This window comes from Panthera leo, chromosome D3 (genome assembly GCF_018350215.1).
Source record: "Panthera leo isolate Ple1 chromosome D3, P.leo_Ple1_pat1.1, whole genome shotgun sequence".
NCBI classification, from domain to species: Eukaryota; Metazoa; Chordata; class Mammalia; order Carnivora; family Felidae; genus Panthera; species Panthera leo.
The window spans coordinates 74,739,275-74,752,901 of record NC_056690.1 but is presented as its reverse complement, the minus strand read 5'-3'; positions in this window follow the sequence as shown (position 1 = coordinate 74,752,901).

Genomic DNA, 13,627 nt, shown 5'->3' with positions numbered 1-13,627 from the left:
GGTACTGGTTAGATACACCCATAATCAGTTCTTCTGACCCTCACAACAACCCTGTAAGATAGCCATCATCATTGTCCTTGTCATCATTGAGCTTGTCATCATCGCCATGTCCCAGATAAGTACGTATATGCAGAGATAGACTGAAGTTCATGCAGCCCTCTGCAGAAATCTGTCCCAGGTTTCTAGTTCCCTCTGCAGTGATCTGTTTCCCATGCCAGGGATCAGTGAACTAGACTTAAGGGTCAAATCTGTTCTCCTCCACCTTTTGTTATCCAACACAGGGATACTCACTTATCAACACGTCGTCTACTGCTGCTGCAGTTACTATTGAACTACAACGGTAGAGCTGAGTAGTTGGGCTGTAGATCATATAGACTCACAAAGCCTAAGATATTTACTATCTGGCTCTTTGTAAGAAAAGACATCAACCCCTGGCCTATGCGTTTGTACATTTAAGTACTTGAAAAGGGACTTAAGATGCCATGTAGCTAGCATCTCCTCCCTCCTGGGCAGGATAAAATATAAACCATACCACACTGATCATTTTCCAACAATTTCAGAAGCTTACTGTCATCAAAAACTTTACCTTGGCATACAGTGTGACCATGTTGCAATTGTAGTAGTTCCATTAAAAACAGACTGAGAATTGGGGCGCCTGGGTGGCGCAGTCGGTTAAGCGTCCGACTTCAGCCAGGTCACGATCTCGCGGTCCGTGAGTTCGAGCCCCGCGTCAGGCTCTGGGCTGATGGCTCGGAGCCTGGAGCCTGTTTCAGATTCTGTGTCTCCCTCTCTCTCTGCCCCTCCCCCGTTCATGCTCTGTCTCTCTCTGTCCCAAAAATAAATAAAAAACGTTGAAAAAAAAAAATTTAAAAAAAAAATAAAAAAAAAAAACAGACTGAGAATAAATGCATGATTTACACTAAGGAAACTCATCTAAATTGGGACACAGAAAAATAGACAGTAATGTATGTGTGTGTGTGTATATATATGTATATGTATATACATTACATGAATACATAAATTATACTGAATAAATCTAAATGAGCAGGAAAAGGTTGGCAGAGAAAGACTGGGATTGAGCAAACCCTACTAAAGAATGGAATGCCTTTTGGCTGTTTTTGTGTGTGGGGGGGTGGATATCGGTAAATCCATCTTGTCATAGATGTAGGATGGCAAATAAAAGGTACATGGGTTGCCACAGACAACTCCCTGTTCACTCCCAATGTCTATGACTGGCATTGCTAAACCAATTACTGCTCTTTTGCCGGCTGAGTCCTAATATGGCTTCAGAATCCTACTTAACACAGTGTTCCAGAAAGCCAAACTGTGTTATACCAACCAAACAGAGCTGGCACATGAGGTGAAACCTTTGATATCTCTTAAGAAAAGAGACTAGTTAGCAATGTAAGGCAAGAGATTTTATTCTCCTCTCAATCTTATTTTTAGAATCTAAGTCATTTACACTATTTTTATCCCTTGCCAGGGTGTGGGTAAAATGAAAACAAATGAGTCATTGAGCCCCTGATAAGTTAAACATGCAGAACAATTGTAAAGCATTATGTTTATGGTGTAGGCACTTAATGAAATAAGCACGAAATAAAATAGCAAAAGCTACAAAAGGAAGGCTCTCCCGAAATCAAGAGCTTAGCTCTTTATGCAATCAGTTGAGTTCAAGAAAGCGATATGGGTAAGGCACTGGAGGAAGATGATATTACTGATGATGTTGAATTTAACCTCTTTAGAGTTCATTCAGTACACATTTACAGAATACCTACCACTGAGAAGATACACAGGGCTTGCTGCTTCTGAAAATACAATGATCTATAAAGAGGAGTTGATGGTCTCCTCAAATCCTTTCTTTTTTTTAGTCTTTATTTATTTTTGAGGGGGGTAGGGACAGAGAGAGAGGGAGACAGAATCAGAAGAAGGCTCCAGGCTCTGAACTGTCAGCACAGAGCCCAACAAGGGGATCAAACCCAGGAACAGCGAGTTTATGACTTGAGCCTAAGTCGGATGCCTAACCAACTGAGCCACCCAGGAGCCCCTCAAATCCTTTTTTGAAATAAGGTGGTATGATGACATGAGTTTGGAATTGAGTTCAGTTGCTGGCCACAGGTTACAATATAGTGGATTAAACACACAAGGGCATATTTTTGTCATGTAACTAAAAGTCTGGGTCAACAACTTTGTTGTTGGTTCAGCAAACGGTTCAGAAGGTCAGGGCCAAAGACCTTCTAATTTTCTTAGCCTTCTTCTCTAAAACAGCTGCTGGAGCTCCAGCCAATACATTCAAATCTCAGGCATGATGAGACAAAAGATGAAATAAAAAATAGATGCCTGCCACCTGAGTTAGCTCTTTTTAAAGAATTTTCCCAGAAGCTCCTCAATGACTTCTACTTACTTTTTAATGGCCTCCCCATCTACAAGGAAGACTGGGAAACATGGTTTTTTCTTTTCTTTTCTTTTCTTTTCTTTTCTTTTCTTTTCTTTTCTTTTCTTTTCTTTTCTTTTCTTTTCTTTTCTTTCCTTCTCTTTTCTTTTTTAACTGGGCTCCTTTGCTATCCAACAGAGTTCTTTATTGTGGAGGAAGGGGTGAATGGATATTCAGTAGTAATTAGCAAACTCAACCACTTTATAAATTAACTTAAGTACAATGTGAGTTGTTGTAGGAAACTGATCTTGTTTCAAAGAGCTTGATTCTAACGGGGAAATAATATATATGTACAACTTAACATCAACTAGAATAGAAAACAATTTATTATCTAGCTGAACTACAAACTATCCAAAGGATATAAAACTATATTATATACCCATCAAAATGTCACCAGTGCTTTTTATTAGATAAAGGGACAATGGCTAATATTTTTCTTCTTTATGATGTTTTGTATTTCCAAATGTCCTACAACGAATATTTGCTGAGGTAGAAAGTGAAGGTATCATAAAAGAGGGATGGCATGAATTTGTTTCCATGTCTATTATTTCATTTTATCATTATAACTGCAGCATTTAGAAGAATACGAGGGCATAATTAGATGTAATGAACATTTTAATAATGAACCCATAGGAGCTCAGGGCTTTGGAAAAAAAGGTAAACACACTGAATGCCTAAACTGGGTGCTGGGCTCAATCATGATGATAATTCTCTGCACTCAAAATATATAGAATCATAGAATGTTATGTGGGCTGTGAAAAGCAATGACAATCTGGGCTGTCATTTATGCTTCTGAGTCCAATTCATTTCCCATTTTCTAAAGAAAGTCATTAGTGGAAGAATGCCAGAAAATGATTAACAGCAAAATAAGGTGGGGAGGTAGCACAGTGTGCCACCTGAGCTCCATGATTCCAAGGACCTGGGCACTAGCACCTTCCCAGTGCCCCCTGACATCTGTACTAAATGATCCTCTTTACGTTACAACTTTCAATACCACGGTCTAATTTGTCAAAATTCCTAATTTCCATCAACACTAGTAAATTAAGTTTCTCCTGGGTGTCCTGGCTTCTTAAAAAAATACATGAAGTGAAGTAAGAATAGGGCTGGGGGCAAAGGCTGGCTGGGAATCCTGTTCTAACGTGCCTTCACTTCCTCACGTCATGTGGTAATTGCTCCAGCGGTCAAGGAGAGCTACTTTTGGGTAGAGATGCGACCCAAATAGCTGTCTTCTAAAGAAATGTTTGAACTGATGAGCCATTTCTGTTTCTCTTCATGGCGAGGAGATCTACACCCTTTAATTTTTTGGTTCTCTGCTGGCTCGATAGTGTCCCTGCCCTATCCAGCTAGCAAAACATCATCCTCTTGATTGTTATATAAACTGAGCGTCAGATGTCTGCTGGCCCCGCTGCTCCTTTCGGGTCAGCTCTGTCACACGGTTGACTGCTACGCTCACTCACTGGGAGATCTGACACCTGAAGACCCAGAAGCTCATTTCTGTTGACAATGGCCTCCCCATGTCAGCATAGTCCCTCATCTGACCCATCAAGACTGGCACTACATGGGCTGAAAAGTGACAAAAATAAAGACATAAATAAAGGGTCATCAATAAATGTTGTTTGTGAAAAAGAGCAAAAGTTGGGAAGTTACTATGAAATTCCCTCAATGTGAGAGAGGAATTTTAATAGTGGATGTAAGTGGTCAAAAAGCTAACACATCTGCATAACCAAAGTCTCATGACCTTTCACTGGCATGATGGCAAGCTATTCAGAAAACCATGGAAGGTTCAGCCACCATCCACGTACATGATACAACCCAAGGTTTTCCAAGGATTCAATCCACATGATATTCCTCATCTCCTCCCTTCATTCTCTGTGGATTTCCTCCTCCAATATTTGACCTCTCTCCTCCTGAATTCCCACTGCATCTCAAGTCGGAAGAAACATGTTCAGAGTGCTCATCTACTGTTCTGTACTCTTCCATTTCTTCCTTGTGAGAATGGCAAGGTCATGAGGGTAGTATCCAGCCTGTGACTCTGCTGTCACAAAGACTGTATTTTCATGTACGATGCCAAGAAGACAGAATTGCAATTGCTTCTAGTGGCAAAGAAACGAAGGGAGAACTGAAATCAGAAGTTACAAGACTTAAACTGTTTCTTCCATAGATCCATGGACGTGCTTAAACTCATCAACTTTTAGAAACATTTCAGCATCAAAGAATCTAGAGTGATTTCAGTTAATGGTCGGTAACTTAGTGTAAGTAAGAGAGGCCTGCATTTGAGATTAATTTTAGAAGGATGATTCCAGAGCACAGAGGCTGAATGCAACAAGAGCTAACACTGAAGTATATTAAACTTGTCTTTGCTCCCAAGCCCTTCCAAGTTCTGTCAGATCCCACTGTTTGCTAGCAACCTCTGCTACAACCCATTCGTACTTACTTCATTCATTCACCAAATAGCCACAGGGACCCGCTATGTGCTAAAGGCCATTACAAGGCACTGAGGACATAGCAGTAAACAGATACGATATCTGCCTTTCTAGAGCATACTTGCTTATGAGGGGGCCGAAAATAGTCAAACAAATGAACAAGAAAAATATCAGATTGTGTACAGTTGTACACAGAGATTTTTTTTAAGTTTATTTTATTGGGGGGCAGGGGGAGGAGCAGAGAGGAGAGATTGAGAATCCCGATCAGACACTCTGCACTGTCAGCTCAGAGCCTGATGTGGGGTTCGAACTCACTAACCATGAGATCATGACCTGAGTCGAAATCTAGTGTCAGATGCTTAACCAGTTGAGCTACCCAAGCGTCCCTAGATTTTCTTTAAAGAGCATACGATTAGCATTAGAGCTGAGTGTAGACTATTTTAGATTCAGTAGAAGTGGCATTTAACTGGTGGGCTCAAAGCAGTCATTCTTCTCAATAGCTTCCTGCCTCTCAATTGCCTCCCGTCTCACTGGGATAAAAGTTGAAATCCTTACTTGTCCTCCCTACATGGTTCCTGACACATCCCTGACCTCACTTCCTATGACTGTGTTGCACATTTTCCCTATTCCAGTCAACTGGATGGCCTGTTCTTCTTGCCTGTATCCTCTACATTCGGATATCTCCCAGAAATCTAATTTTCTTCAGGCCTGGGCTCCAGTTACCTGCTCTGCAAGGCGTGCCCTGGCCATCCTCTCCTGGAGCCTTGAATTCCACCCTCCTCTCCAACACTCTCTGTCCTCTTTCCTTGTTGGATTTTGTCCCCCTTGGCACGTCTCACTATCTACACTGCATGCAGTGTGTATTATTTATCTTTCTCATTGTCTGTCTTCCCCATAAGACCATAAGGTCCGGGAAGTCAGTGATGTCGTTCTCTTTTGTTGCATGCCCTATCCCCTGTGCTTACATAAGTGGGGATATAGTAGGTTGTCAATAAGTACTTGTTGTATTAATGAACGTCAGTCTATATTTACTGAGCAGTATGAGCAGAGATGGTCTCTGTAGCTGAGAGCTGCTCAATCTAGAAGAGGAGGCAACTTGGGCACCAAATAACTATCACACAAGGTCAGACCTGGATGGTATAAGAAGTTCACATAAAAGAGGGAGAACACACTTCTAACTGGCAGGCATCAGGAAACACTCCAGGAAAAGGAAGCAACTGACCTACTCTCTGGGGGACAGGTACAAGTGAACTTGCAGAGATGGTGGGAAGGGGCTAGGAACAACGTTCTAGGCAATGGAGCACCACATGCAAAGGCATAAACACTGTGGTACACGAGGTGTGCAGGTGGCAGTACACCTCCTTTTTTCACTTAACAGCCTTGTCCCCTTGAGTCAATTACTTCCCTAAGCTTCAGTTTGCCCACTTACAAGATGTTAATAAAAGTAGCTGCCTTGTAAGATTGTTCTGAGGACTGAAGGAGATCATGTATGTAGAGGAGCAAGTCCAGTGGTAGGCAAAAAATCTTTTTTGAGCACCCTCTATGTGCCAGACACTTATAAGTGCTAGGGATATGGCAAGCAAAAAACATAGACAAGGTCTCTGCCCTGGGAGCATTTCTGTGTATCAGGATAAGACAGATGATAAACACACAAGCAAATAAGCGAATAAGTACAGTAACTGACAGGTTTTTATAAGGAAGATAAATAGGGTGATGAGATAGAGAAAGACAGGGGTTAGGCACACAGCTTTGGCTAGGATGGCAGGGGAAGAACTCTTGGAAGGGGAAACATTTGTCCAGAGACCTGAATGTTGAGAAAGAGGCAGACACCCAAATATCTGGGGTAAAGATCGGCAAGTGCAAAGGCCTTGGTACAGATCGGGGGTGAGACTGTCTGAAATTCAAATTTCAGGATCACTGGGTCACGTGATCAGATGTCACACCCTCCTTCCTTTGGCTTGAGCCAAAATGAATAGCGGTCTATATGCATCACTACTAGAGGGACACAGGTAGATGGATTTTACTGTATGATTTGAAAGTAGTAAAGTAATCCAGGCTAGAGGTTATAGGGCTGGGATAGGTAGAGTGGCAACAGAGATGGGGAGAAGAGGCAGCTTTGGAGTATGTTCTGACCATACAGACTACAGGACCTAGTAACGGTTTTGATGTGGGGGTGAGAAGAAGAGAGTAACCAAGGGTAATTCCTACAGTTGGAGCTTGAACATCCGAATATACGGTGGTGCTAGTTATTCAAATAAATGTGGAGTGAAAGATGGGTTTGCTGAGTGGTAGGATTAATACTACTATCGGGGAGGCATCTATTAGACACCCAGATGGAGACACCCACTGTCAGATGGGTACATGAGCTCAGGGGACTACACTGCGCTGGAGATACAAGAGGCTAACTCACTGTTAGAGCTCACCAAATGGAGACTATCTTAAAGGTGTTTTACAAAAGATTTCTCTTGTTACTATTAATCTAGGTTATCCGATAGACTATGGTATTTGGACTTTCATAAACCTTTGTTCGAAATTTCAGGAAAGGTTTGGGCCACACCCAATGATCTGGAAGAATGTGGCTTTAACGATTATGCCAGAGAGAATGGGATGGAAGGATAAAAGGGATAACTCTAATAATAATCTATTATTATTAGGATATTATCATTAGCTAGCTGAGCACTGGAAAAATTGACAAGGTAAAACATAATACATGTAAAAGATCCTAAATAATTATATTTAAAATTACCCAAGGAGGAAATTCTGCATTAAATTTCACCAGGCTTTTTCAAATAAGTATCAGCTTTGATGTGTAAGGTTAAGCTCTGACAGGATTGAGTTTTATTTTGTAAAAAAAATTCTATCCAAATGCTGCATCCTTTCTAAGTTTAATATTTATAGTAATACAATGTGTACCTTCAATAAACATCATCCAGAACATACCAACTATAAAAATGCCAATAGCAAAGAAAAGGAATATGCTATGAAGAATAACTTAATGATTCTTGTTTGCTCTTACAGTCTATTATCCAAGGCAGGCAGTGGCAAACTATGACCCCTGGATAGAATCCAGCCCACCACCTGTTTCTGCAAATAAAGTTTTATTAGGAAACAACATGCTCATTCATTTATGTATTGTCTATGGCTGTTTTCATGTTTTTACTGTTATTACATGGAAAACCCAACAGCAAAAATGAGTAGTTGTGACAGAGACTGTGTGGCCTGCAAAGCCTAAAATATTTAGTCTCTGATCCTTTGCAGAAAATGTTGGCCAATCCCTGATCTAAGGTACAGAGTCCAAGAGATGAAACGGACTCTTTAAGCAAAGAGATCAAAGTGGGGAAAACTGAAAATTGGATTAGCCCTAGTTTATATGTGGCAGATTACTATGTGGCTTTCTAAATACAGGAAAAAAAGATATTTATATGCCACTTCCTTGTCTTACTGCCTCCGGCAACCACTCTTCTACTGAGTAGTCAGGAAGCGGCTGTAATAACTCCACATCCTCCAGAGACAGATACTTGACAATGAGGAAAGGATAGAGGTAATTGCCCCGCTTTATATGACTGAGTGTCCTGCAAGATCCAGAGTTGTCACAATGGGATGTACCCTCATCAGAGAAGGATACAAGAGGGCTCTCAGCAAGAATCTCGCTCGCTCTCCCTCTCGCTCGCTCTCTCTCTCTTCCTCTCGAGAGGTGCTAAATGATCGCTTCCACTTTACCCTCACATGGCTTTAGCCCCGAAAGCCAAGCAGTAGCACAACCCTTCGAGTTCCCAGGTTACATAATGTTCCAGGTTTTGCAAATGTTCTACAGGTTTTGACTGTTATTACAATGAGAACTCATTATCAAGAACCTCCCAGGGGAAACTTAGTGAAAAGGACTTTTTGTGAACTATTGGGTCTTTTTTCAAATCCCAAGCCCCTTTATTTAGTAAACAAAGATGGTGATCTAGACTCAGCTTCCCAGCATACCTCACCTCCGGTCCCCAGGATGAGAAGGACCCAGACAAAGGTAAAGGATGCCCTAGCATGCGCTGGGTGGTGGGCAGTGAACTGACGTGATTCACCATCCATCCAGTTTGAAGAGACTTTTCACAAAGATTTCATTGCACTGAAGACACACTGAAGTGCCACGGAGGGAGGGATAGCAGTGCATTCTGTTTTAAGGAATCCACAAGGGTGTCCAGAGAAAAATTCTTGATTCTTCCTTGCCTATTTTATTGTGTAAAGTATGCTGGGCACATGATGAGTTTGCTTTCAGTCTTCCAGTGGTATGTCAGCTGAATGGCCAATCTTTATAGATTTGGGTGTTTTCCACAATCCCTGTAAAATAGTTCAGCATTGTAGATCATTTCCTTATCATAAATATCTGTCTTGGATTTCACGTTCGTGGTGTGGTAAACCTATTGTCTTTTCTAACAGGCCTTTGTCCTTGGTGGGCAGGACAAAGGCCACACTGGCCTAACTCTGGCTTGTAGCTTGCTTGGTGAGCGAGTCAGGCAGAGAGATTTCACTTCCTGCCAAAGCAGGACCGTGCCTCATCCTTTCCCACAATGTCCTCCCATAATTCAATGTATCTTATTTACTTAAGATCTGATATTGTGCCAATTCTGCATTTTCATTCCTCCTAACAATTCAACCCATAGAGAAAGGCAGTTATAAATTAATCCATTTACCTAACAAACATTTATTAGTTACCTACACAATAGTGTTAAGAGCTAAGCTAACTAATGTCTTATGCTTTTTGAGCATCAATGTCTTCATCTGCTGAACCAGTGATAAGAATAGCAATTACTGCTGGATTATTATTATGAGGGTTAAATAAGATGATGTGCAAAGAGACATGAACAATGGCTGACATATATAGGCATCATAAATGTTTGCTATTGTTTTCTGTTTTTATTTTTAGGGGCTAGACTCTGGGGTTGAAAAGATATCACAAAATAAGGACAAACTGAGAAATCGTCACAGATCTGGGGAGATGAAGGACACATGATGACAAAACGTTATGTGGTATGTTGCATTCGACCCGGGAACGCAGGGGCTGAATGGAGAGATGAGTGGAATCGAACAAAGTCTGGCATTTGGTTAATAGTAAGGTACCAGTGTTGGTAACTTAGTTTTGAAAAAGTAATGGGAAACAGTAACCTTAATAAGTAAGACTGAGTGAAGGGGATATGGGGACTCTGTACAATGTCTGCAATTTTTCGATAAATCTAAAGTTATTCCAAAATAAAAGTTTATTTTTAAGAAAAGATATCAAGACAAAAATCTTTAGCCCTCAAAAAAAAATAACCTAATAGGAGACAACTAAGAAAATAAATAGCCGAAAGCCAATATTAAATGTACTATAAGAAAACTATGGGAGCAAGAAGGGTGGACAATTAACTCAGCCTGGAGATAGTTGCTATCGCAAAGTGATATCTGAGTTGTGATCACTAAGTAGAGAAGGAAGAAGGGCATTCAGACAGCCCTTGCAAAGTCTTGGTCATATAAGAGAGTTTGCAATATTCAAACAGCCATAAGAACTTGGTGTAACTAGGCCGCGTGGTGGCTAAAAAGAAGGGGCTGGACCTAGAACTGGTGAAGAATACAAATGTAAGATCGTAAAATATCATTTTTTAAAGAACAGCTTTACTGAGGTGTCACTGACTTATTGCAGACTATGCATATTTAAGGTGTGCAATGCAAGAAGTTTTGACATGTGTCTACACCCATGGAACATTCACCAAGCAGGATAATGAATGTACAGATCACCCCCCAAAATTTCCTTCTGCCTCCTCCTAATCTGTCCCTTCTGGCTCCCCCTATCTTCCTCCTGCTATCTAGTTGCCATAGATTGGTTTGAATTTTCTAGAATTTTATATAAATGAAATCACAGTTTTATTGGATGGATTGCATTTCCCCAAAATTCATATGTTAAAAGTCCTAACCGCCCCCACCCCCCGGTATCTTAGAATGTGACTACATTCAAAGATTGTGTCTTCAAAGAAATAATTACACTAAAATGAGGTCTTTGCAGTAGGTCCTAATCCAATATGACTGGCGTCCTTATAAAAAGAGGAAATTTGGACAGAGACATATATGTACATAGAAGACTATGGGAAGACATAGGGAGGAGACAGTTATCTGCAAGGCAAGAAGAGAGAGGTCACCAGAAACCAACCCTTTCAGACTACTAGCCTCCAGAATTGTGAGAAAATAAGTTTCTGTGGTTTAAGCCACCCAGCTTGTGGCCCTTTGATATCACAGCCCTAGCAAACTAATCCATGTAGAGTTGACCTTTGAACCAGGATCACTGAAACCCCTCATGATTGGAAATCTGTGTATAACTTTTAACTCTCCAAAAACTGAACTACTAATAGCCTGCAGTTGATCAGAGGTCTAACTGATAACATAAACAATTAATTAACACATATTTTGCATTTTACATGTATTATGTATCAAATACTGTAATCAAATAGGCTAGAGAAAAAATGTTCTTAAGAAAATCACAAGGAAGAGAAAATATATTTACAGTACTGTACTGTATTTATCAAAAAGAATCTGTGTATAAGTGGACCCATGCAGTTCAAATTCATGTTGTTCAAAAGTCCACTGTATACTCTTTTTTGATGGTTTCTTAGACTCAGTATTACTATGTTGTGGTATGTACCCATAGCTTATTTTTTTATGGCTGTATTCCACCATATGAATACACAATTTATTTGCCAATCCACTACTGATAAACATTTGGACTGTTTCTAGTTTCTGATCATTATGAATAAAGTTGCTATGCACATTTGTGTATATCTTTCTCTTTTCATTTCTTTTAGGCGATACCGAGGAATGGAAAGGATGCATCATATAGTAAATGCACATCCAACTTTATAAGAAACTACCCAACCTTTTTCTAAAGTGGTTGTACCATTTTACATTCCCATCAGCAATGTATGAGAGCTCCATTTCCTCCACATCCTTGCCAAGGTACGGTACAGTGATTCTTTTTAATTTTTGCCATTCTGATAGCTATATAGTGGTATATATGTGGTTTTAATTTGCATTTCGCAATGACTAAAAAATGTTGAGGATTTTTTTATGTGCTTATTTGGTATCTATACATCTTCTTTGATGGTATCTGTATAAGCATTTTGTAAAGGATTTTTTTAAATCATGCCAAAGAGTTAGGATTTTATTCTGTTTGCAAGAGGAAACCATTGATAGATTTTGAGCAGTAGAATGACACAAGATCTCTGATCTAGAAAGAGCTTCATGGCAATGGTTAACAGGCCTGAGAACGGGCCAGCAGTCAGTTAGGAGGCTGGAGCACTAATGCAAGTGAGGGAAGAGAGAACCTGGGGAAGAGTGAAGATAACAAAGATTGGGCAGAGTGAGGGCTCAATTCCAAAGAAGTTTGCAGGAGAAGGAGAGGGTAGGACGTCTCTGCGGTTTCTGGCTTAGGTGATAACAAGAAGTCTGATGAGAGCGGATCATGTCCAATGAATTTAGGACAGGCATTAATCACATTGTTGGTGCCAACTCCAAGACTGAGTCAAACCAGGGGCATGGGAAGAAAGAGGCTAAATAAAATGCTGGCCTTGGTGAAATGAAGAGTTACCAAGTGATTTTGTTTTGGCAACAGCTGGACCTACCTCCCTCTTCTCACCACTTGCCAATGTCATGAGTCACTGCCTCACCGCCTCCCTACCGGCCTGGCTGAGCTCAGACCCTCTCCTCTGCTCCTCAGGAAGGCCTCTATCCTTCTAGTTAACAAAATTATTTGTTGCCCACCCTAGGCAGTGACCTTCTCCAGGTCAAGGACTTGGTGTTATTTGTCTACTATCCATGTCTGGCAGAGCACCCAGCATTGACAGGTGCTCAGTAGTATATGTCAATGGAAATTGGTGGAAGGGGAAGTGCTGTTAAGGGAGCCATGCAACAGGACGGTGACAAACCTGATGCAACTCATACCACGTGGTCAGTAGAAACCAAGCCACCTTCTGAGTTGCCCATTGTCAGGGGGCGGTTTTGAGGAAATGGTGTCAAATCGAAGAGATAATGAACTGCTTCAGCTTTCCCCCAAGTGGGCCTTCTGTGTTTGTTCCACCCCGGGAGAAAAGCAGAGACACAACATCTGCTTGGAGATGTGAGTCATAACCCTGCTCTCCCCCATACCGCACCAAGAATGGTGTTCCCGTCACCTGTGGCCAGCGCCTGGTGGCCAGAGAGGTGTCTGGTGCTTCTCTGCAAGGCAGATCCCGGGTCTTGTCATTTCCCAGCACACTTCCTGGTCTTTGAGCAGTTCATTCAGAGGCAGTGAGGAGCCTCGGTGGACCCCAGTGCTGCTCTCTGATATTTCTGCTTCCTCGGGCTGGCATTCCATCATCACCACCTCCTGTTCTTTGGGAGGTGATCTTTTGTTGGAGGGCTCCCCGGTGTCTGCTGTTATGTTTGAGACTGACTTTTGTTCCAGACCAGCGGGCCGGGGAGACAAGACCACACCAACCAACACACATGAACAGAATGTTTATAACATGTTCTAATCTTTTCTGCCCTGTCTTCATAGAGCTTCCAAAAAACTCTCTCTTTGTATATCTTCCTCCTATATTCTCATCCACCTATGAAATCTCAGGAGTTCTGCCTTGCTTTTGGAATTGTGTAGGGAAGTGTCAACAAAGTCGCCATGGATCTCACAAGTTCTCATCCTTCTTCAGCTAGCTTTTCCCCACCTTCCTCAGGCTCTCTACTCCTCTCCAGTTTTTCTGTTGGGATTCTCACATATATTCTATTTTCC